Below are 22,225 nucleotides of genomic sequence, written 5' to 3'. Positions count from 1 at the left end.
AACTTATTGCCCTTTTCTGTCTCCCCTCCTTTTCATGGTCAGTATCCTAGAAAAATAATCTTTCCATGAGCCTCTACTTTGTTACCTTCTACTTCACTCCCTTCCCCATATTCTGGCTTCCATTTTCATTACCAAAAGAAACTGCTCTCTCTTTCTATCTGACATTAAAGTGCCTTTCTTCTTCTTTTTTCATTACGGAAACTGAAATAATAAGAAAAGATAAAGAAACATAAACTTAAATATTGAAACAAATACACATTGAGAAGAGAGGGAAAATATGTCACATGCAGAGCAGAATATGAGTGGATACAAAATATATAGCAATAAATTTCCATTTCAAGAAAACCTATATGAATGTACTCCCCGTGTTGAGAGCAATCTATCTTTTCTTTGCTTCTTCATTAGTTTTCTTTTGTTCTAGTAGAAACAGGCTTAACACTGAAAGGTATCAAGGAAAATTTATTTACACAGAGTTCAGAGAAATTGAACTCCTTGGCCAAAAACATACCCTATCCCTCTTCAGCAGGAGGAAGTACTGGATATAGAAGTGAGAGCAGTTTTGTACTGTTAGTTTAGATTCTTCCTTCAGAAGATGGATTGTTCTGTTCTCCATTAGGTTTCCATCTTCTCTACATGCCTACAGAGAGCTGCTACAAATATATTTGTACATGTGGGACCAGAATGGTTGGATCAGCTCACAGCTCCACCAACAATGAATTAGTGTTCCAGCTCTCCCACATCTTCTCCAACATTTATCATCTTCCTGTTTTGTCATGTTAGCCAGCATGGTAGGTGTGATATGGTACTTCAGAGTTATTTTGCTTTGCATCTCTCTAATCAATAATGATTTAAAACATATTTCATATGACTATAGATAGCTTTAATATCTTCCTCTGAAAACTTCCTGATCATATCCTTTGACTATATATCAACTGGGGAATGACTTGTATTCTTTTAAATTTGACTCGATTCACTATATATTTTAGAAATGAGGACTTTATCCCAGTCACTAGTTTTAAAAAGTCATTCCCAGTTTTCTGCTTGCCTCCTAATCTTCATTACATTGGGTTTGTTTGTGTAAAAACTTGTCAAACTAATGTAATCAAAATTATCCATTTTGCAGTTCATAATGTTCTCTGTCTCTTGTTTCATCATAAATTGTTCCATTTTCTATAAATCTGACAAATACACTATCTCTTGCTCCCTTACTTTTTTTATAGTATCACCCTTTGAACCTAGATCATGTACCCATTTGGACTTTGTTCTTGCATATGGTATCAGGCAGTGGTCTGTGCCCAGTTCCTGTCACACTGTTATGCAGTTTTCCTAGAAGATTTTGTTAAACTGAGTTCTTATCTCAGAAGCTGGCATCCTTGGGTTTATCAAACACTAGTCTACTATTTTCTTGGACTACTGGGTCTTGAGTACCTAACATATTCCACCGATCTACCCCTCTATTTCTTATCCAGTACGAAATTGTTTTAATGATTGCTGCTTTATAATACAATTTGAGATCTGGTAGGGCTAGGCCACCTTCCCTAGCATTTCTTTTCATTAATTCCTTTGATTTACTGGAACTTTTGTCCTTCCAGATGAATTTTGATATTATTTTATCTAGCTCTAGAAAATAATTTTCTGATAGTTTCATTGGTATGGCAGTGAATAAGTGAAATAAGTTAGATAGAATTGTCATTTTTATTATATTAGCTTGGCCTACCCATGAGCAACTGATGTTTTCCCACTTACTTAGAAGTGATTTTATTTGTGCAAAAAGCGTTTTGTAATTATGTTCATATAGTCCCTGGGTTTATTTTGGCAGGTAGCCTACCAAATATTATATAGTTTCTAACATAACTTCAAAAGGGATTTCTCTTTCTATCTCTTACTGTAGGGCGTTATTAGTAATACACAAAAATGCCCGTGATTTATGTGGGTTTATTTTGTAACTTGCAACTTTGTCAAAGTTGTTTGTTATTTCAAGTAGTTTTTTACTTGATTCTCTAGGATTCTCTAAGTGTGTCATTGTATCATCTGCAAAGCATCATAATTTAATTTCTTCTTTGCCTGCTCTAATTCCTTCCATTTCTTTTTCTTCCCTTATTGCAAAAGCTAATGTTTCTAGTACCATATTGTATAACAGTGGTGATAATGTACCTCCTTGTTTCACCTCTGATCTTATTGGAAATGCATCTAGCTTGTCCCCATTACATGTAAGGCTTATTGGTGGTTTTAGGTGGATACTACTCATTATGTTAAAGAAGGCTCCATTTATTCCTATGCTCTCCAGTGTTTTCAATAGGAATTGGTGTTGTAGCTTTTCAAAAGCTTTTTCTGCATCTGTTGAGATAATCATATGGTTTCTGTTTGTTTTGTTGTTGGGATGATCATATTGCTAATAGTTTTCCTAACACTGAATCATCCTTGGATTTCTGGTACAAATCCTACCTGATCTTAATGTATTATTCTAGTGATAAGTTGCTGTATTCTTTTTGCTAATACCTTGTTTAAAATTTTTTACATCTATTTTCATTAGGGAAATTGGTCTACAATTTTCTTTCTCTGTTTCTACTCTTCCAAGTTTGGGTATCAGAACAATATTTGTATCATAAAAACAATTTAGTAAGACTTCTTCAATTTTCCCAAATGGTCTACATAATATTGGAATTGGCTATTCTTTAATGTTTGATAGAATTCATTTGTAAATTTATCTGACCCTGCAGATTTTTCCTAGGGAATTCATTGATAGATTGTTCATTTTTTTTTCCTGAGATGGGGCTATTTAAGTATTTAACTTTCTCTTCTGTTAAACTGTGCAAGTTCTATTTTTTTTTAAATATTCATCCACTTCATTTAGATTAACACATTTATGGGCATACTGTTGGGCAAAGTAATTTCTAATTATTGTTTTAATTTCCTCCTCATTGCACATGAGTTCACCCTTTTCATTTTTGATATTGGCAATTTGATTTTCTTCTTCCTTTTCTCAAAATCAAATTGACCAAATGTTTATTAATTTCACTGGGTTTTTTCCTTAAAACAAACTCATAGTTTTATTTATTAGTTCAATAACTTTCTTAATATCAATCTTATTAATTTCTCCTTTCCTTTGCAGTGTTTATAATTTCATGTATAATTGGGGATTTTCAATTTGTTCTTTTTCTAGCTTTTTCAGGTGCATGTTCAATTCATTGATCTCCTCTTTCTCTATTTTTTTCATATAAGCATTCAATGATATAAGACATCTCCTAAGAACTGCTTTTGCAGCATCCCATAAGTTTGGGTAGGTTATCTCCTTGTCATTCTCTTGAATAAAGATATAAATTGTTTCTATGATTTGTTGTTTAACCCACTCATTCTTTAGGATTGGATTATTTAGTTTTAATTAATTTTTGGTCTACCTTTCTATGCCTTCTATTACATATAATTTTTATTACATTATGATCTGAGAAGGATGCATAGAATATCTCTTCCTTTCTGCCCTGAATTATGAGGCTTTTATGACCTAGTACATGGTAATTTTTTGTGTATGTGCCATGTACTGCTAAGAAAAGGAAATATTCATTTCTAATCCCATTCAGTTTTCTCCCGAGATCTATCATGTCTACCTCAACCAGAACTCTATTCACCTCCTTAACTTCTTTCTTGTTTATTTTGAAGTGAGATCTATCAAATTCAGAGTGGGGGATATTGAGGTCCCTCACTAGTACTCTTTTGCTGTCTATTTCGTCTTGTAACTCCCTTAACTTCTTTAAAAATCTGAATGCTATACCACTTAGCGCATATATGTTTAGTAATTATATTGCTTCATTGTCTATGGTGCCTTTTAGAAGGATATAGTTGCTTTCCTTATCTCTTTTGATTAGATCTATTTCTGCTGTTGCTTTACCTGAGATTAGGATTGCTACCCCTGCTTTTCCTACATCAGCTTAAGAGTAATATATTCTACTCCAAACTTTTACCTCTGCCCTGTGTGTATCCCACTGGTTCAAGTGTGTTTCTTGTAAACAACACATTGTAGAATTATGGTTTTTAATCCATTCTGATAGCGACCTCTGCTTTATGGGAGAGTTCATCATCACATTCACAGTTATTATTACTATCTGTGTCTTTCTCTCCATCCTATTAACCCAGTTTATGCTTTTATTTCTCCCTTCCCCTCCACGATAGAGTTTTATTTTTCACCACTGCCTCCCTCAGTCTTCCTTCCCTTCTACCAGCCTCCCTGCGTTTTATTCCCCTTTCCCCTTACTACTTCTTTCCTCCATTTTAACTTCCTCTCCCTTTTCTTTCTCCTTTCCCTTCCTACTGCCTGTAGGGCAAGTGAGATTTCCGTATTTAACTGAGTACCTTCCTTGAACCAAATCAGATGAGAGTAAATCTCAAAAACTTTTCTTCTCCCTCTCCTCTTTCCCTCTATTATAATATGCTTTTGTGCCTCTTCTGTGTTGTAATTTACCTTTATCTTCCTCATTTTCTCTTCTCCCATTGCAATCCCTTCACACCCTTTAATCACTTTTTTATCATCACATCAGTTAATTTATACCCTCTTGCTCTTTCCATATATATTTCTTTTAAAGTCATAATAGATATACAGTTCTCAAGATTAACTAGTATCATCCTCCCATGTAGGGATATAAACAGTTTGCCTGTATTAAACTACAAGTTTTTTTCCCCTGTTTAGATTTTCACATCTCTCTTGAATTTTGTATTTGAAGATCCATAGCTGCTTTGCTGCTCATAGGTGTTCTACTGGGAGTAACTACTTTAAACACAACTAGTTAGCTGGGTATAGTCAGAGGAATAGATGGTTGGAGGATAGGTTGGTGATTCAGTGAGTGGCTGCATGGCATAGCAGCTGGGCACCTGTGGGTAACTGTAGTTACTCTGTCCATCCTAGGCTGGACTGGCTATAGTCTACTGTACTACATTGAGGCTGTCCAGTCTCAACAGGCTTGCTCCCAACCTGGGGTCTTGCAGGTGTCCTGGTTGTTGTCTACTGCCTATAGATAGAATAAACAGGCTGGGTGCCATATGCAGACTGTTCTGCGTAGGATGCCTGAGGGTTCATAACCATAGCAGTAGTGGTATTATAGACCTTGTCCCATATCCTGAAACAGGATGAATGTAAGTTTGAGGTGCAGTTGGTATAGTATAACCTGTTGCAGGCTGTCCATAAGAGGTTACATATGTGGTCTGCCCATATGTTGCAGTTGTCTGAGCCTGTGTATAACTGACATCAGTAGGTGACCCATAGGTTGTATAACTTTGTTGCCCAATGCCTGGGTGATCTGTGCATATCTTGAGCAGGCTGAGCTGCTTAAGCACCGTAGCTCTGCTTGGCTGCAGCTTGACTGTAGGTACTATAGTCCATGGATTCCATTTTCTCTCCTTCTTCCTCCTCATTCTCTCAACGTCCATCTCTCTCTACCTTGGTAACTTGACCCCTGTGAAAAACTCTTTCTTGCCTCTTTTATGTGAGATGATTTGCTACATTCTACCTATTCCTTTCTCTTACTCCTAGTACATTCCACTCAACAGTAAATTTTATTTTTTAGGTATTCTCTCTTCATATTCAATTCACCCTGTGTAATCTGTCTATGAGTATTCATACATACATACATACATACATACATACATGTTAAGTCAATATTAGACAATGAAAGGAAATTACTCCTGTGTTCTTTCAGGAAAAAGAGGGACCATGGGAGAAGGAGCAAGGTGGTGAAGGGAGGGATTGAAACAGGAAACTGGGAGACATCTTAGCTCAGTGACAGGAGTGGTCTCATTGAAGAGTATTCCAACATGTGGAGAGATATATACTGTTACAGGAATTTAAGGAATCTTACGATGGGAGTAATCTGAAACAGATCTGAGAGAGAATTGGGATGCCAAGGACAGCATCTTTTCAAAGGAGAAATGGAACCAGAGTTCCTGGGGAAAACCAGAATCTAGAAGGCTAGAAGGCATGAACCCAGAAAAGAGAATGCATGGGAAAGAAGAAGAACATTGAGAGTCATTTTCAAGGTTTCCAGAGGAAAAGCAGTACTAGGGCAGTCTGGACAGATGCCTCTCATCTCCATCATGAAGCAGCTTTCGTGTGTAATCTACATTCCCACAGCCTTGTCCTTCTGTCTGCAGCCTTCTGCACAACTTGCTTAGCAGAAATACACAACTCTTCAACAGTTCCTTCTCTGGAGTCACTTGACATTCATAGCACAGTGCTCTGATGTAGATTTCTGCTCTAAGGCTGCCCAGTACTCTCAGCGTGGAATGGATGAAGATGGTTGGATTGCAGGAGTATTGGCTGAAGTCTCTGGTTTCTTACACTTATTTTGTTCTGTATGGGTAAACTCTAGAAGATAACACCTGATGAATCCACGTACATGCAAGCATAAAATTTGAGACTCCTTGGAGACTAGCAAACCATCAGTTTTCTACATGAAAGGAAGATAATAGTCTTGAAATAAGATTCAATTTCCAGTTTCAACAAGGATAACAGTACTTTCACACCTAGTTTCAAAAAGTTACTGATAGTTTTCATCTCTATATAGCTCAATATCAGATTTATTTCCATAAACATTTGCTGAATTGAATCAACAAGAAGAATTTACGAACTATCAGTTGTGTTCCCAGCACCATCTTGACACTCAAGGATACAAAAAAAGAATAACCAAGAGCCATTTCTCAAAGATAAGTGATCACAAGATATGAACAGTATTTGAGAGAATTGCCATTTGGAAACTTGCTCCAAATCAATAATAATAAATTTTTAAAAATTTTGCAAATTTTAGAAATTCTGAGTTTTCACTTCTCACCCTGAAAATTGACTAAGAAAACAAAAATAAATATAGTGCTGGAGGATTCGTGGATAGAAAGGAATACTCGTACACTATTAGTAGAGCTGTAAATAGATCCATCCATTTTGCTATCCATTTGGAATTATGCAAATATGTGACATTGGTTTATACTTTTTGACCAAATAAATCCCTCTACTAGACATATACCATAAGAAGTTCAAAGATGAAAACAGTTTCAGTAGGACTCTTTGGTAACAACAACTACGACAAAAGCTGGAAACAAAGTAAAGCAAAAGTCAGCTGGTATATAAATGTAATAATTCCTGCTACATAGAAAGGAAAAAAATCACAAGAAGGAACCTGAGCTCTGAGAGACTGAGAAAGCAAAAAAGAAATAGTGCTAAAGAACAATTAAGGGAACAGTTGTCTCCCTTTGACAGATGTGTGGGGGAGATATACAAAATGAGACTGTCAGAGTCACTATCAGGTAGTCTTGTTTAATGAGGTTTTTTGTTTGCTTGTGACAAAGAAGGGTTTGACAGGAGAGAGGGTGGGACAGCTGTATAGACCTAGAAATAACTGTGATGTAAAAATAAAAGGTATCAATAAAACAGATTTTAAAAAAAGAAGAAAATTACCATGGTGAAGTTATATGATAGAATCTGGACATTAGCCTATTAGTTCCTTGAGAAGAACTGTCTTTTGCATTTCTATCTCCAGCAATTAGCAAAGGACCCAACACATAGTATGCACTTAATATATTATTATTGACTTATTGACATAATCAAGGACATAGAATTCCTATCTTGGGACAGTATTTTTTATCCTCTCTGTGTCCTGTAGAAACTTATATATCTGAGAGTGAATCACAACAGAAACAATGTCTTAAGGTAAATCCTCCAAGGTAATAAAACAGGAATTGTTTAGAAGAGGAAATTCAAAATTTTTCCATTTCATGTTTAATTGCAAGAATAATATAGAAATTAATGAAGTAATGACTAAATATCAAGACTCTTGATAAAAAACTACATGCTTAAAATCGAACTGAAATAAAAGATGTAGAAAAAGTTTTTAAATACTAAAAGAAGTGGAGGGGGTGGAGCCAAGATGTCAGAGTAGAAAGACACACATACGCAGGTTCTCCCCACACACTCCATAAAATACCTGTAGAGAGGGACTCTCAATAAATTTTGGAGGAGCAGAAGTGGAGAACAACAGAGTGGTGTAGATTTCCAGCCCAGGTTGACCTGCCCATGGGAAACGTCTGTTGCAGCAGACGTGGAGCAGAGCCCAGCCCATCCTTGGCCACGTGGTGCAGCATGGCATAGCTTTGGGAGGAGGACACTTCAGGGACAAAGTCTCCAGGCATAGTAGCAGCAGGTTCACAGATCCCACAATCCACAGGCGCCAAATATCAGTGACAGGGTTTTTTCAGCTGGCTGAGAAGGGAGAAGTGCCTTCCTATAGTTCCGACCTCAGGTAGCAGTCACAGAGGCAACATTGAGCAGGCAGCAGCAGTTCCCACAGCAGTCTCTACAGCAGCCCGCATCCATTGTTGGATTGTAAAACCCATGGGGGCACTGAGGAGCTGACTTTTACCTCAGCCCTGTGTAGAGGCCCTGAGGGAGCTGATCTTTATCTCACATTGAATGGTGGCCCTATCCACACACCTTATCTAAAAATCAGCCCCCAGTGCTGGCTTGGTGGAACTGGAGGCCAAGTAGCTGTGGAGAGGAAACTGTTAAGACTCTGGGCACAAAAATCTCTAACTACTCCCAGACCAGTGTACACGTTTGATTGTGCCACTTGGGAGGAACTGAGATCTTACAGATTCCCACGGTATACCTTACTCTTGACAAAACACACAAAAGTCAAGTAACTGGTTGGGAAAATGCCCTCAAAATGGGAAAAAATAAGACTATAGAAGGTTACTTTCTGGGTGAACAGATATCTTCTCCCATGCTTTCAGATGAGGAAGAACAATGGTTACCATCAGGGAAAGACATAAAAGTCAAGGCCTCTGTATCCTAAACATCCAAATAAATATTCAGTGGTCTCAGGCCATGGAAGAGCTCAAAAAGCATTTTGGAAATCAAGTAAGAGAGGTGGTGGAAAAATTGGGAAGAGACATGAGAGAGATGCAAGAAAATCATGAAACATGGGTCAACACCTTGCTGAAGGAGATCCAAAAAAAATGCTGAAGAAAATGACACTTTGAAAAATAGGCTAACTCAATTGGCAAAAGAGGTTCAAAAAGCCAATGAGGAGAAGAATGCTTTCAAAAGCAGAATTAGCCAAATGGAAAAGGAGATTCAAAAGCTCACTGAAGAAAATAGTTCTTTCAAAATTAGAATGGAACAGATGGAGGCTAATGACTTTATGAGAAACCAAGAAATCACAAAACAAAACCAAAAGAATGAAAAAATGGAAGATAATGTGAAATATCTCATTGGAAAAACAACTGGCCTGGAAAATAGATCCAGGAGAGACAATTTAAAAATTACAGGACTACCTGAAAGCCAAGATCAAAAAAAGAGCCTAGACATCATCTTTCATGAAATTATCAAGGAAAACTGCCCTGAGATTCTAGAACCAGAGGGCAAAATAAGTATTCAAGGAATCCACAGAACACCACCTGAAAGAGATCCAAAAAGAGAAACTCCTAGGAACATTGTGGCCAAATTCCAGAGTTCCCTGGTCAAGGAGGAAATATTGCAAGAAGCTAGAAAGAAACAATTCAAGTACTGTGGTAATACAATCAGGATTACACAAGATCTAGCAGCTTCTACACTAAGGGATAGAAGGGCGTGGAAAATTATACTCCAGAAGTCAAAGGAACTAGGACTAAAACCAAGAATCACCTACCCAGCAAAACTGAGCATTTTTCAGGGGGAAAAATGGTCTTTCAATAAAATAGAGGACTTTCAAGCATTCTTGATGGAAATACCAGAGCTGAAAAGAAAATTTGACTTTCAAACACAAGAATCAAGAGAAGCATGAAAAGGTAAACAGCAAAGAGAAGTCATAAGGGACTTACTAAAGTTGAACTGTTTACATTCCTACATGGAAAGGCAATATTTGTAACTCTTGAAACTTTTCAGTATCTGGGTAGTGGGTGGGATTACACACACAGACAGAGAGCACAGAGTTAATTGAATAGGATGGGATCATATCTTTAAAAAATGAAATTATGCGGTGAGAGAGAAATATATTGGGAGGAGAAAGGGAGAAATGGAATGGGGCAAATTATCTCTCATAAAAGAGGTAAGCAAAAGACTTTTTAGTGGAGGGAAAAAGAGGGGAGGTGAGAGAAAAACATGAAGTTTACTCTCATAGCATTCGACTAAAGGAAGGAATAAAATGCACACTCATTTTGGTATGAAAACCTATCTTACAATACAGGAAAGTGGGGGAGAAGGGGATAAGCAGGGTGGGAGGGATGGTGGAAGGGAGAGCAATGGAACGAGGGAGCAATTTGAAGTCAACACTCTTAGGGAGGGACAGCATCAAAAGACAGAATAGAAGCAATGGGGGGCATGATAGTATGGAGGGAAATATAGTTAGTCTTACACAACATGACTTTCATGGAAGTCATCTGCAAAATTGCACAGATATGGCCTATATTGAATTGCCTGCCTTCCCAAAGGGAATGGGTGGGGAAGGAGGGATAAAGAGAAGTTGGAACTCAAAGTTTTAGGAGCAACTGTCGAGTACTGTTCTTGCTACTAGGAAGTAAGAAATACAGGTAAAGGAGTATAGAAAGTTATCTGGCCCTACAGGACAAAAGAAAACATGGGGACAAGGGAAGGGAGGGATGATAGAAGAGAGGGCGGATTGGTGATAGAGGCAAGTAGAATGCTCGGTGTTTTAGGATGGGGGAGGGGACAAATGGGGAGAAAATTTGGAACCCAAAATTTTGTGAAAATGAATGTTAACAGTTAAATAAATAAATTTTTAAAAATTACCTTCAGTCTGTTTGACCGTCCCTGCCTGACTGAATTAGACACTGCCTCTTGACAAGCAGTAGAAAATTAGACAGAATGTAAAGGATTACACCAGACAATGGAAGCCTTTGAAAACCAGGCTAATGAATACACTTGTAATGAAGTGAACATATAACAGGGAGCCACTGTGGGTCCTTGAATAGGGAAGTTCTAAGAATAATTGGAGAGGAAAGGATATTAGAGACAAACAAGCCATTGAAAAAGATAACATTATACTCTGGATATGAGATAAAGTGATTCCAGATTACATTAGTGACAATAGGAATGAAAAAGAAGAAAATATGAGAATTTTCAAGAAATAAATGACAATATAGCAAGGAATTTGATATGAAATGGAAGGAAGCAGAAGAACAAGGTATAATTTCAAGCTTCTATTTAGGGATAATGAAAGAATGGTGGCATCACAAACAGGAATATGAAGTTTGGGAACAATGAATGAAAAGGAATGGAGATTCTATTTTGGACATAATAAGTTTGAGGTAATAATAGCAGAATATTTGGTGCATTATGAATCACAGACTGTTGGAAAGTAAGACATAGAGCTAAGGGCTTTTCATTATTACAACTATTCACAAATAGCATTTGCCCTATCAATTCTCTTTTTCTATATAGCATTTAATCACAGATTGAGAGCTTTAAGGAATCTCAGAGGATACTTATTCCAATCACCTCATTTTATAAATGAGGAAACAGGTCTAGGAAGATGAGATCATTTGCCCAAGGTTACAGAGGGACTAAGCATCAGAAGTAGAATTTGAACATATCTCCTCTGACCTTTAGAACTCATTATGCCACATGACTTAGGTAAACTTTTTCAGACATGTAAATAAACTCAATTTTTATATAGACATGAACTATAAATGCATTGCATTTACCATGGTTTTTCTGACTTTATAATTATTGGGATTAAGCTTTATTTTCCTGAAGAAATCTCAGGTGGTATATTTTGAAGGAACAGTGTTATATTGGAGAAGAACATGGAAATGGTCCACAAAATCCTTTAAAAATGAAAAAGAAACAATGGTAAAACTATAATAAAACTATTAATAACTAATAATAAGCACAACAGCTAACATTTCTATAGTGTTTACTATGTGTTCATCACTGTGCTCCCCACTCTACAATGATTATCACAAAAAATACTCTACATGAGTTATCTTAGTGGCAAATTTCTGAGGTGGAGGGAGAGAAAATTGTGAATAAAAGGCTTGGTGTAATCAATAAAGTTCTTTATAGTTACAATTTATCCTTTAAATTTAACAGTATAAAAAGCCAATCTAGAGGCATGTACCTGGGGATAAAATCAGTTAAGGGTTAGGAAGATGATGGAGGTAGTAATTGTAATATTTGATAATTACAGAAATATAGAAACTTGGAACAAGAAGAAACCTTGGACATCATCTAGCACATTCCTTCCTTTAAGTGAATCCCAAATATGACAAAGAGCTGAGCTTAGATCACAGGCCTTCCAGATCCTATTCTATTATACTACATCATACTGCTTCTCTAAAAATTGTTTTAAAGAATATATTACAACACATTGAAAAAGTACTGTTACCATAACCGATTTTCACAGAAACATAAGTGAACGTGGCAGGTGTTAGTTTGTGTCCAAGAATGAGGCTTTGAGACCTAGAGTGATTAAGAGACACTCTCAGTTACACTGAAGCCTCTATATAGCTGACTGGAGAAAGCTTTATGATCACATCTGATAATGGCACCATCAGAGGCCAGCTGTACTAAATGAGGAGCTTTGGATTTCAGTTGTGTGGCAATCAGTCAAGGAAAAATTACATGTAGAAAACTCAGAAGAATACAAAGAATGAAGTACATTTGAGTAGGCAAATCTAACTGAGTTCTATTAACCCTTACAGTACCAAGAATATACAAAATAAGAGTTTCCTAACTAAGAAGATGCAGTATTTCCAAATTTTAGGAACAATTTATAACAACTGGGAATTGGAAGACATTACTGATAATATAAGTGCAGTAAAAATACTTACATGAGCTTAAATAGAGCATTCCTACCATGTAGAAGTTAACATTTTCTCTTCTTGTCCATTTTCAAACAACAGGAGATAAAAGGAAGACGGGAGAAATAAGTACATGCAAAGCCAACATATAATAAGCAATGAGGTACATCAGAAACATGAGGGTGTATGAAAAATCAAGATGCACAAACGTGAAGAAAAGGGGGAATATAGGCATGTATATGAGTGTGTGTTTATATATATATATATATATATGCAAACACATTAGCATACTTTTTAAACTCAAAAGGAGCCTTTGACTGGCCTAACCTGAAAAGAATATTTGCAGCTATAACCTGATAGCCGGAATCAAACTGTGTCCAGCATCCTCAAGAAACACAGCTGTCTATGTACCAATGGGTCACTGGATCTTAAAGGAAGCTAAGAACACAGAATGGAAAAAAAAGGAAAGGCTTACATGAAATACAAACTCTCTAACCCAGACTTTTTAAATGTACTCAAAAAGGTAATTTAAAAAACTTTGGCCTAATAGCTTGTACAGAACCAAGTTCTAGTTGTTAATAAGAAATACATTTTGCCGATGATATTGTTACAAAATTAGTAAGAATTGTTCCTGTGATTTCATAGGACCTATGACTTAGTTGGTATTAGGAACCAGTAGATGAGGGAAACTCCCTCAACAAATACAAGGTGGAATTTTCTCTGAAATTTATAATTATAATTTACAATTATAGCTGTATAATTAAATTCTCCCTGGGCAGAGAGAATCTAAATGACTGACCCAGAATTAGAACTTGAGCTCAACTCTTCCTGATTTGGAGATCAGCTCACTGGTCACTATGTCACATTATCTCTGTGGAAACAGCAACTATAAAAATTCTTATATTCTCAGAAAATACATAAATTGCGCACCAGGACTGCATTTCAGTAAGGTAGGTGTCTATAACCCATATTAGGCAAGTTCCAAGATAACAACTAAAATATTTTCAACCTGGAGATTTGTTGCTTCTTTATTGTCTTGGTAACTATGTTGTTTGATATGAAGAAAAGAGATTTGCGAGACTCTGACCCCTCACTGTCCTGTATTCCTATTTTTACTAATACAATTACTAAATTCCAAACATACCATGTAAGCTACTGGCAACCAAAAGGCAATAAGAAAAAAATGGCTGGACCACTGTTAAAAGGAGGAGTTAAACGTGTATATAGCTGTAAGACTGTGGACAAGTCACTTCCAGTTTCTTCATCTAGAAAATGTTACCAGAATATCTGTATTATGTACTTCACTGGGTTGTATGAGGATCAAATCGTATTAAGCATGTCAAATACTTTGTACATTTAAAACTATTAGAAAAGTTAGCTACAACTATTACATGATCCTGGAGATCTTATATATGTGTGCATGTAAACATACATGTACATGTAAACACACATGAAAGAAGAAAGTGAGCTGGGAGAAAACAAGTGACTTGATCACAGTTACACAACTAGTAAACAAAAGATTTGAACCCAAGTTCCTCTCTTCAAGTTGGGCACTCCTTCTACTACACCAGGGGTTCTGAACGGTTTTGTGCCTTGAGCCCCCTTGGGTAGTCTGGAGAGGTCTATAAGCCCCTTCTCAGAATGTCTTTAAATGCATAAAATGAAATACAAAGAACTACATAGGAAACCAATTATACTGAAATCCAATTATCAAAATATTTTTAAAAGAAGATCACAATCCCTAGGTGAAGATTTTCTTTACTGTAGCCTCTAACATTGTCCTAGTGGAAGAAGTAATTTTTTTGGTTGAAATTTTAACCAGTGAAATGGGCCAGATTTTATATAAGCTAAAAGAATTGTACGTGGGTCAAGTGCATTGTTCGTTAAAACCATTTACTGCCTACAGGAATGGAAGCTTTTTCTTTCTTCTCAGACCCTTTTCATAAAGACATTAAATCTTGGAATCTGATATGGTTTGTGCTGGCCTGTGTGGCAGTACTTGCAAGATATTTTTACCTTTTCAGCATTAGATCAAATGCACCTCACAAAATGTGGTTCTGCTTGACCAAGTGTCTCCACCAACTTGTTTAGAGATATCTGCAAAACAAAAAAGATTTTTAGTATGTTCTAGTCCAGATGAGCAAATGATACATGATACATACAAAAGTACATGTTAAAATGATAATATTGAGTAAATAACTATAACTAGGGAGCAACACAGAAATAGGTTTGCTTTCTCAGAGGTATTTAGAAAAGAAACTAGTCACATCTATCCTAGAATTTAAAAAAATTATAAATGTTAAATAGATATCTTTCCATACTTGTATAACTCAGGAATAATTAAATCTATTCATTTTAGCCAAATCAAGGCAAAATCAGTTTCATGGTTTACTTGACTATGATGGTTAATTTGGCAATAATGACAGTTTGTTATAATCATATTCAAAAACTAACTGGTATTATACTAGACCATCGTAATGGTCTAGTATAACTTTTATTTTCTATGTACTCATATATTGGGGAAAATGATCAATTAAGTTTTGAAGTAAAGCTTTTCTCAGGGAAGGATATTGTGTTGACTAACTTGGGGAAGAAAAACAGTAAGATTTTTGTGAAACTCGGAGCACTTTGGACCCGCCCCTCTTGTCTGGAATGCCTTCCTTTGCTCACCTCTGGCCTTAGTGTCCTTGAATACTGGCTCTCCACTCAGAGTTGGGCTCCCGCATCACCTGAGGAAGCCTCTCCTGATACACTCCTTTTAGCTCTTTCTGCTCTTCTCATTTCACCAAGTATTCATCAAGTGCCAACTACACCAGGTGTTATGAGAGTGGCCAGGGAGCACAAAGAACAGTCACACAATTTGTGCTCTGTACAAATTGCTTTGTATTCACATGCATTTATTGTATTCTAATTTTTTTCTCTATATCCCCAGTACCAAGCAAGTTGTTTTGGTGTATACTACATGCTCAATAAATGTCTATTGAAATGAAAGGTAATTATGCCAATAGTCGAGACACTATTTTTTAGTTTCTTTCAAGACTAACAAAAGTAAAATACCATTAACTCATAACATTATCAACCAATTAAATGTTTCTATTTTCTACCAATATGTCACTCCTTCTTGCAATCTTGTTCTTTAGTAAAAGAAAAATTTGATTCCTTTTTTAAAATGTGTACTCTTAGAAAAAGAAAATGATTTGAAGTGCTTCATAGACTCAAATTATTTTCCAAGTCTGCAGGTGAAAATGATGAAATATCAAAATAACCTTCCGCATCCATAACATAAGTCGTATTTATAGAGATCTTTTTATTACTACCACATGTCACAAGTAAGACATTTTAAGACAAGCTGCACTTAACTTGCTTTTTGAAATAGATTCTTACAAATATATTTTGTTCTTAAACTGCTTAGATTTCTCCCTATTCTTCCCTTTCCCCTTCCCAAAGAGTTATTTTTATAACAGTTTTCTTTCAAAAGGAAAAAGTGGAAAGAAAAATTTCAGAAAAACCAATCAATACACTGAAAAATCTAACCCACTTTCTGTAATTACTTTCTGAAAAGTCAATTGACAAAATTCCTCTAGGTTTATTTTTCCTCCCTCTGGGTTCATTTCACTTTCTTAAAATAAAGAAAAAAAAAACTGTCATCACAATGTTGATATTCAGGAATATGTCCTTTATCTTGGTTCTAGGAGATGTGGCATAATGTTAACAAGAAAAAAAAATTAGCAAGCATGCAGAGGGATTTTAGAAAAATGAAGAATGAAAACTATAGGTGATTAAAATATTAATATTAAATATTAGCTTTCCTGTTTTCATGATTGTATTCATTTATTTCCTAGTGCTCTAGGCAACTCCTTAAGACTATAAGTTGCAGAGAAACTGGAAACTTGCATTAGGAATGATGATTTCCTGGACAGGGAGAAACTACATTCAGTAAAGTCTAGGAAGAAAATATTTTCCTTTGCGATCTGTTTAAAAGAGGTTTAGATGGAAAATGAGAGGGAAGTTTAAAAATACAGTGTCCACATAAATGTGGTAAACCAAATACTGTAGGAAGAGCAGCAGCTAAGACATAGGAAGAATAAAAATGGAACGGGAGGTTTTGTGGACTTTAAGGAACAGATTTTACTGACCATTAAGATCTGGCTACCAATGGGACCAAGAAAGCAATCTAAGTAGTCACAACAGATATCTCCATTTCTGTATATGCAAAGAATTTTTCCTCCTGATTTTCAATGACAAAAAAATTAATGTTCTAATACCTATTTGAAAAGAAATAGTAAATTATACATGTTACTTACTTTTGGAAGAGCAAGTTTAGGCTTGAAGTTCTTATTTCTCCCGAAGACAGAAAATGGAAATAAGAAAAATTATTTTGGGGTGTAGATTTTGAAGGTTTCTACATGAGGCAAACAAAATTTCTCCATGACATTTGCAGAACGTGGTTTTTCTATTTTAGCTTCAAAAAAAAATCAAAATCCCACATAGAGACCTCGGAAATATTCCTCACTACTGAGGGGGAGGGTCCCATTTGATCCCATGAGTTTTCATGATCTAATTAAAAAATGATTGCTCATTAGAACCTGGGATATTCCAATGCCTCAAAACTAAAAATTCTCTCATACCTTTAACTAATTCTTTTTTTCCACCTGGTCACACTCTTAATGCTATCCCTAATTTAGATAATTAGGGGTTTTTTTAATTATAAGAAATAAATGAGTAGATACTGTCATCCTCAGTCTTAAAGGGCTGTCACATCTAAAGTCAGTAGTCAAAGGTTTAGAGTTTGGAATGGGTACTAATCAGGTTGGTGCTGTAACAAGGCAACTAAAATCTAGGAAGGCATTACATTTACTCGTTTGATTTAACTAGAATTGTAGAGATCATAGAGCTCTGAGACCAAACTGATGCTTGATTATGACTTAGTCATACTGTTGGAGTATACTAAAGTTTGGCTTTATGCTAAAGCTCTGAAGATAGAGGTCTATTTTAATCATACATATGGACTTCTCCTCTGAGAAGAAACTGGGGTCAGATTCTGGTCTATATACCTTAAGACATGCGGGGAGTCGCATTCTATTTCTTAGCTGGGCACATGGCAAAGATCCCACTCGCTTTGTCTAACTTTAGCCTTCTACCTCTCCCTGTGAGATAACAAAAGAATGAAGTGGTTCACGTGTAATTTACTAGCTTCTTGGGTTCACACACTGAACGAATAATTTTGGAAGTCTTGACTTCAAATTTTATTTATGTTGATGTAACCAAATTAACTTGACTTTTGCCCTGTCCATAGTTCCACAGAGAACAGAAATGTACTAACATGAGAATGCTATTGGCTGTCTCCAGAAGCTTGCTGTTAGTTGAATTAATAAATATTCCATCTTTGTCTAATAAGGAGCTAGAACTTCACATTCTGTTATGTCTGATGCCGGTCCTGCCATTCCAGTCAATGCCAAACATATCACTGAAAATATAGGAGAGATTACTTTGTACTTTGAAAAACCTCATAAGGAAATAATGACAACAGCTACTATTTACATATAACATTTTAATATTTACAAGGTTCATTACATCCAGGATATCTCCTACTCTACATCTTCTATTCTTAATTAGGTAAAGTAAAACTCTGAAAAAAACAGTAAAATTATTCAAATGGAAATAGTGCCAGTAGGACAAAACTTCAACACATAGATTATTAGAGAATAACTTATTGAGTACGTACACTGTATAAGGTATTGAGCTTGAATGCTGTGGATGAAATAATAATGAAGGAAAATAGATGTTTGCCTTCATAGTGTTTTTATTCAACTAGCTGTGACTGAAGTTAGTCTTTTAAGTAAGATTTTTTTCATATCCCTTATCCACTCCCTGCATCTCCAATCGTGTTAGAGTCTTGAGCCTGTAAGACCCATTAGGAGGCCATTGCAGAAGTCCAGGAAGGGGTGATGAAAGCTTGACCTAATGTAGTAGTTACGAAAATGGACAGGAGATGGATACAAGGGAATTTGTGGAGGTAGAAATGGCAACATTTGGCAACACATTAAAATATATGAAATGAGGAAGAGTGAGAAGTTAAGGACAACACTGAGTAAATGAACTTGGGAGAGTAGAAAAATGATGGTGCCTGGGGGAAAAATATGAAAAGTTGAGGGAGAGTAAAGTTTGTCAGGAAAAGTTGAGTTTTCTAATACTGATAATTTTGGGCAATCGTATTCACACTGGGGCATAGTGGAGGAAGTACTAGACTAGAATCAAGTTCTAGCTATCTAGTTTCACCTATTCCAATAATTGTGTGACTTTGGACATATCACTTTACCCCTGTTGGCTTCAATTTCCTTACATGTTAAATAAAGGGGTTAAACTACATGATTCTGAACATTCCATCTAGCTTTAAATGCAGTCATTAATTGTTTTACTCGTATGAGAAGAGGGCTTTTACTAAAAAAAATAAAAGGAACAGAGTGAAACATAAGCAAGAAAGTCATTTAATTCTAAAGGAAAATGGAATTCTGTTGAGTACCAGGAGCTAAGGTTTATTTTTCCTTCAACTGTTAAAGCTGAATAATATTTTGGATGTTTTTAGCTCTACACACAGAAACCATTTATTATTTTAACTCAATATAGCAATGAAAGGGAATTTTCTACATTACTAAGTAGTAAACATGTAACTAAATTTAAATACAAGAGATGATCACTATTTATGAGGTTTAAAGCTTTAGTTGTTAGATGCTTTAATGTTTAATGCTAAAATATAACCTTATTGGGGGTCATCTAAAATGAAGAGATGATATTTTGCTCTTCAAGTGGCTCAAACATTTAAAAACTATTCACCTGAACGGTGAATGGACTTACTTCCAAAATTCTGATAATTGATTATGTTGACTTCTTAGCCCTTGCCTCAGTGAGTTATTTAAATAAACCTGAGGTTAAGCTTTGGTTTTCCAGACTTATTTTATTTTCCAGATGCAAAGAAAGTTGTTCAGGATGGTTTGTTTTAAGTCAAGCCATACTACCACGGACCAAATTTTCCATTAAAAAAATCCCAGAAGATTAGCTCTGGCCTTCAGATTTTACAAAGGTTAAAGAGCAAAATGACAAATCGTAGGGAAGGGAACAAGCATTTATATAGTGCCAACTATGTGCTCAGGGCTTTAAGCATAGTATGTAAAATTTATGAGTGTGCAAAGATTTTTTATTTTTCCATAAAGTAGCGTTAGTAAAAAAAAAAATAGCACATTCATTTTATATAGCTCAGAAAGCCTTGGATACTTGGAACCTGACAATTCTTTTTCTTGAGAATTGTTTATTCACTCTTGTTATGCCCTTTTCATTCAGGAAAGTTATCAGAAATGACAAAAGGAAAGATTCCTGAATAAAACTTAGGTACATTTCATTTTTTATTTTTATATTTTGCAGAATTATAACTATTTAAATATGAAATCTCCATTTGTTCTTGCTGTTGAATCCTTTCATACATGCTTGACTCTTTGTGAACCCATGTGGTGTTGCCTTGGCAAAGATATTGGGGTGGTTTGCCGATTCCTTCTCCAGTTCATTTTATAGAGGAGGAAACTGAAGCAAACAGGATTGTGACTTGTTCAGGGTCACACAGTGAGTTAAGCGTCTTCAGGCCGGATTGGAACTCAGAAAGATGAATCTTCCTGACTTCAGGCCCTGGACTTTATCCACAGTGTCACCTAGTTGCTCTCTATACCTGTGATCATTTCTGTGTTTTCTAAAGGAACAAAAATTCCTTACCATTGACTTTTCTCATTAAGAGTGTTCATGCCTTGGAGATCAGAAAGAGGCATTCTGGGGCTCTGCCTAGTTATACCAAGGAAACGGAAATAGAAGTAGGAATTTTCAAAATGTTACCGATATGACAAAAAGCTCCAATGTATAAAGCAACTCTGTTAACTGCTAGTCAAGTAAGCAAAAACTTTCTGTAATACAAGCCAGAAATGCAAAAAAAAACGTGTCTTCAAAGCTAATGACCATTTGGGGATGCTAAATAGGCCAAGGGAAATTAACAACAAATAATTCCATCTATTCTATGTCTTGATGGTACTGGGTCAAAAAGAGTATTGGATTGAAAGCTTCAAGGCAAAAAAGTCTATTTTCCATTTTCAAAAAAATCTAGTCAGGAAATTTCTTTGGCAACATTTTATCAATGAACTGAAAATGGACAACTCATTCACTTTTAGATGTGGAAGGGATTTATGAGATGAAACTGAGAGCCAATTTTCTTAACTTAAAAAGAATTTACAGTTCTTTTCATACCATATTACCATTACTTGTATTTCTTTTTCATGTCTTAGTTTAATGGCTTATCATGGTTTTAAAATCCATGACCTCCTTCAAATCACAAGACAAAGAAGAATGAATATACAAAAAAGCTAGATGCCAATTTCTATAGCCTTCAGAAAAAAACATATAAGCCTCCAATATAATAAAAAACATTTCATTGTTTTGCTTCTCCTCCTTTCCTTCATTCCTAAAAGGACATATAATAATGCATATGTAGCTCTTTTCTTTCCTTCCAGTGTCTAAAACTGTATTAATAACTAAGGATAGCTTAATTTTGTCAATCTGTTTAACATGATTGAGGAACATTATTCTGATTAGTCATGTTGAGAGCTGCTACATATCTACATGGATCACTAATTTTCAAAGAATGTAATATAATAAAGTCAGTCAATAAACACAAGTGCCTACTACATGCCAAGCACTATGATAAACACTGGGGATACAAAAACAGGCAGAAGATAGTCCCTGCCTTCAAGGAGTTTATAATCTAACAAAGAAGATAACAAATAAATATGTACAAACAAGCTTATATATAGCATAAAAAGGAAATTATTTACAAAGTGAAGGCACTCAAATTAAGAAAAGTTGGAAAAATCTTCCTATAGAAAATGGAAATTTAACTGGTACTTAAATAAGGAGGGAGGGCATTCCAGGCATGGGGGACAGTCAGAGAAAATGCCTGGAGCAGAGAGATGGAGTGTCTTGTTCGTGGAATCACTAGGAGGCCATTGTCAATGGATTTATGAATAAGTGGTGGGGAATAAGGAATGAGAAGACTGAAAAAGTAGAAGGGGGCTAGCTTATGAAGGACCTTGAACACCAAGCAGAGAATTTTCTATTTGATCCTGGGGCATTAAGTAAGCAATGGAGTTCAAAAATGGGGGTGAGATGGTTGGACCTGTAATTTAGGAAAACCATTTTTGTGGCTGAATGGAGGATGAATTGGGAAGACTTAAGAGAGGGAGAGTGACTTGAGGCAGATAAGACACACCAGCAGGCTATTATAATAGTCCTAATATAAGATTATGAGGGCTTAAACCAGAGTGGTGGCAGTGTCAGAGGAGAGTAGGTAGAATGGTCATGAGATGTTTCAAGGATGAAATAGACAGGCCTTGATTAACAGCTTGGACACTGAGGAGAG

The 22,225-nt window shown here is 35.8% G+C and overlaps 1 pseudogene; it reads right to left on the bottom strand.

Moving 5' to 3' along the window:
• Nucleotides 1-4,677: 4,677 nt before the first annotated feature.
• LOC140515788 (RNA-binding protein EWS pseudogene) lies at nt 4,678-5,380 on the bottom strand (annotated as a pseudogene).
• Between the last annotated feature and the right edge of the window lie 16,845 nt (nt 5,381-22,225).

The sequence above is a fragment of the Notamacropus eugenii genome, chromosome 1 (assembly GCF_028372415.1).
Source record: "Notamacropus eugenii isolate mMacEug1 chromosome 1, mMacEug1.pri_v2, whole genome shotgun sequence".
In the NCBI taxonomy this organism is placed as follows: domain Eukaryota; kingdom Metazoa; phylum Chordata; class Mammalia; order Diprotodontia; family Macropodidae; genus Notamacropus; species Notamacropus eugenii.
The sequence above is the reverse complement of the archived record's forward strand: the minus strand, read 5'-3'. Positions and strand labels throughout refer to the sequence as shown.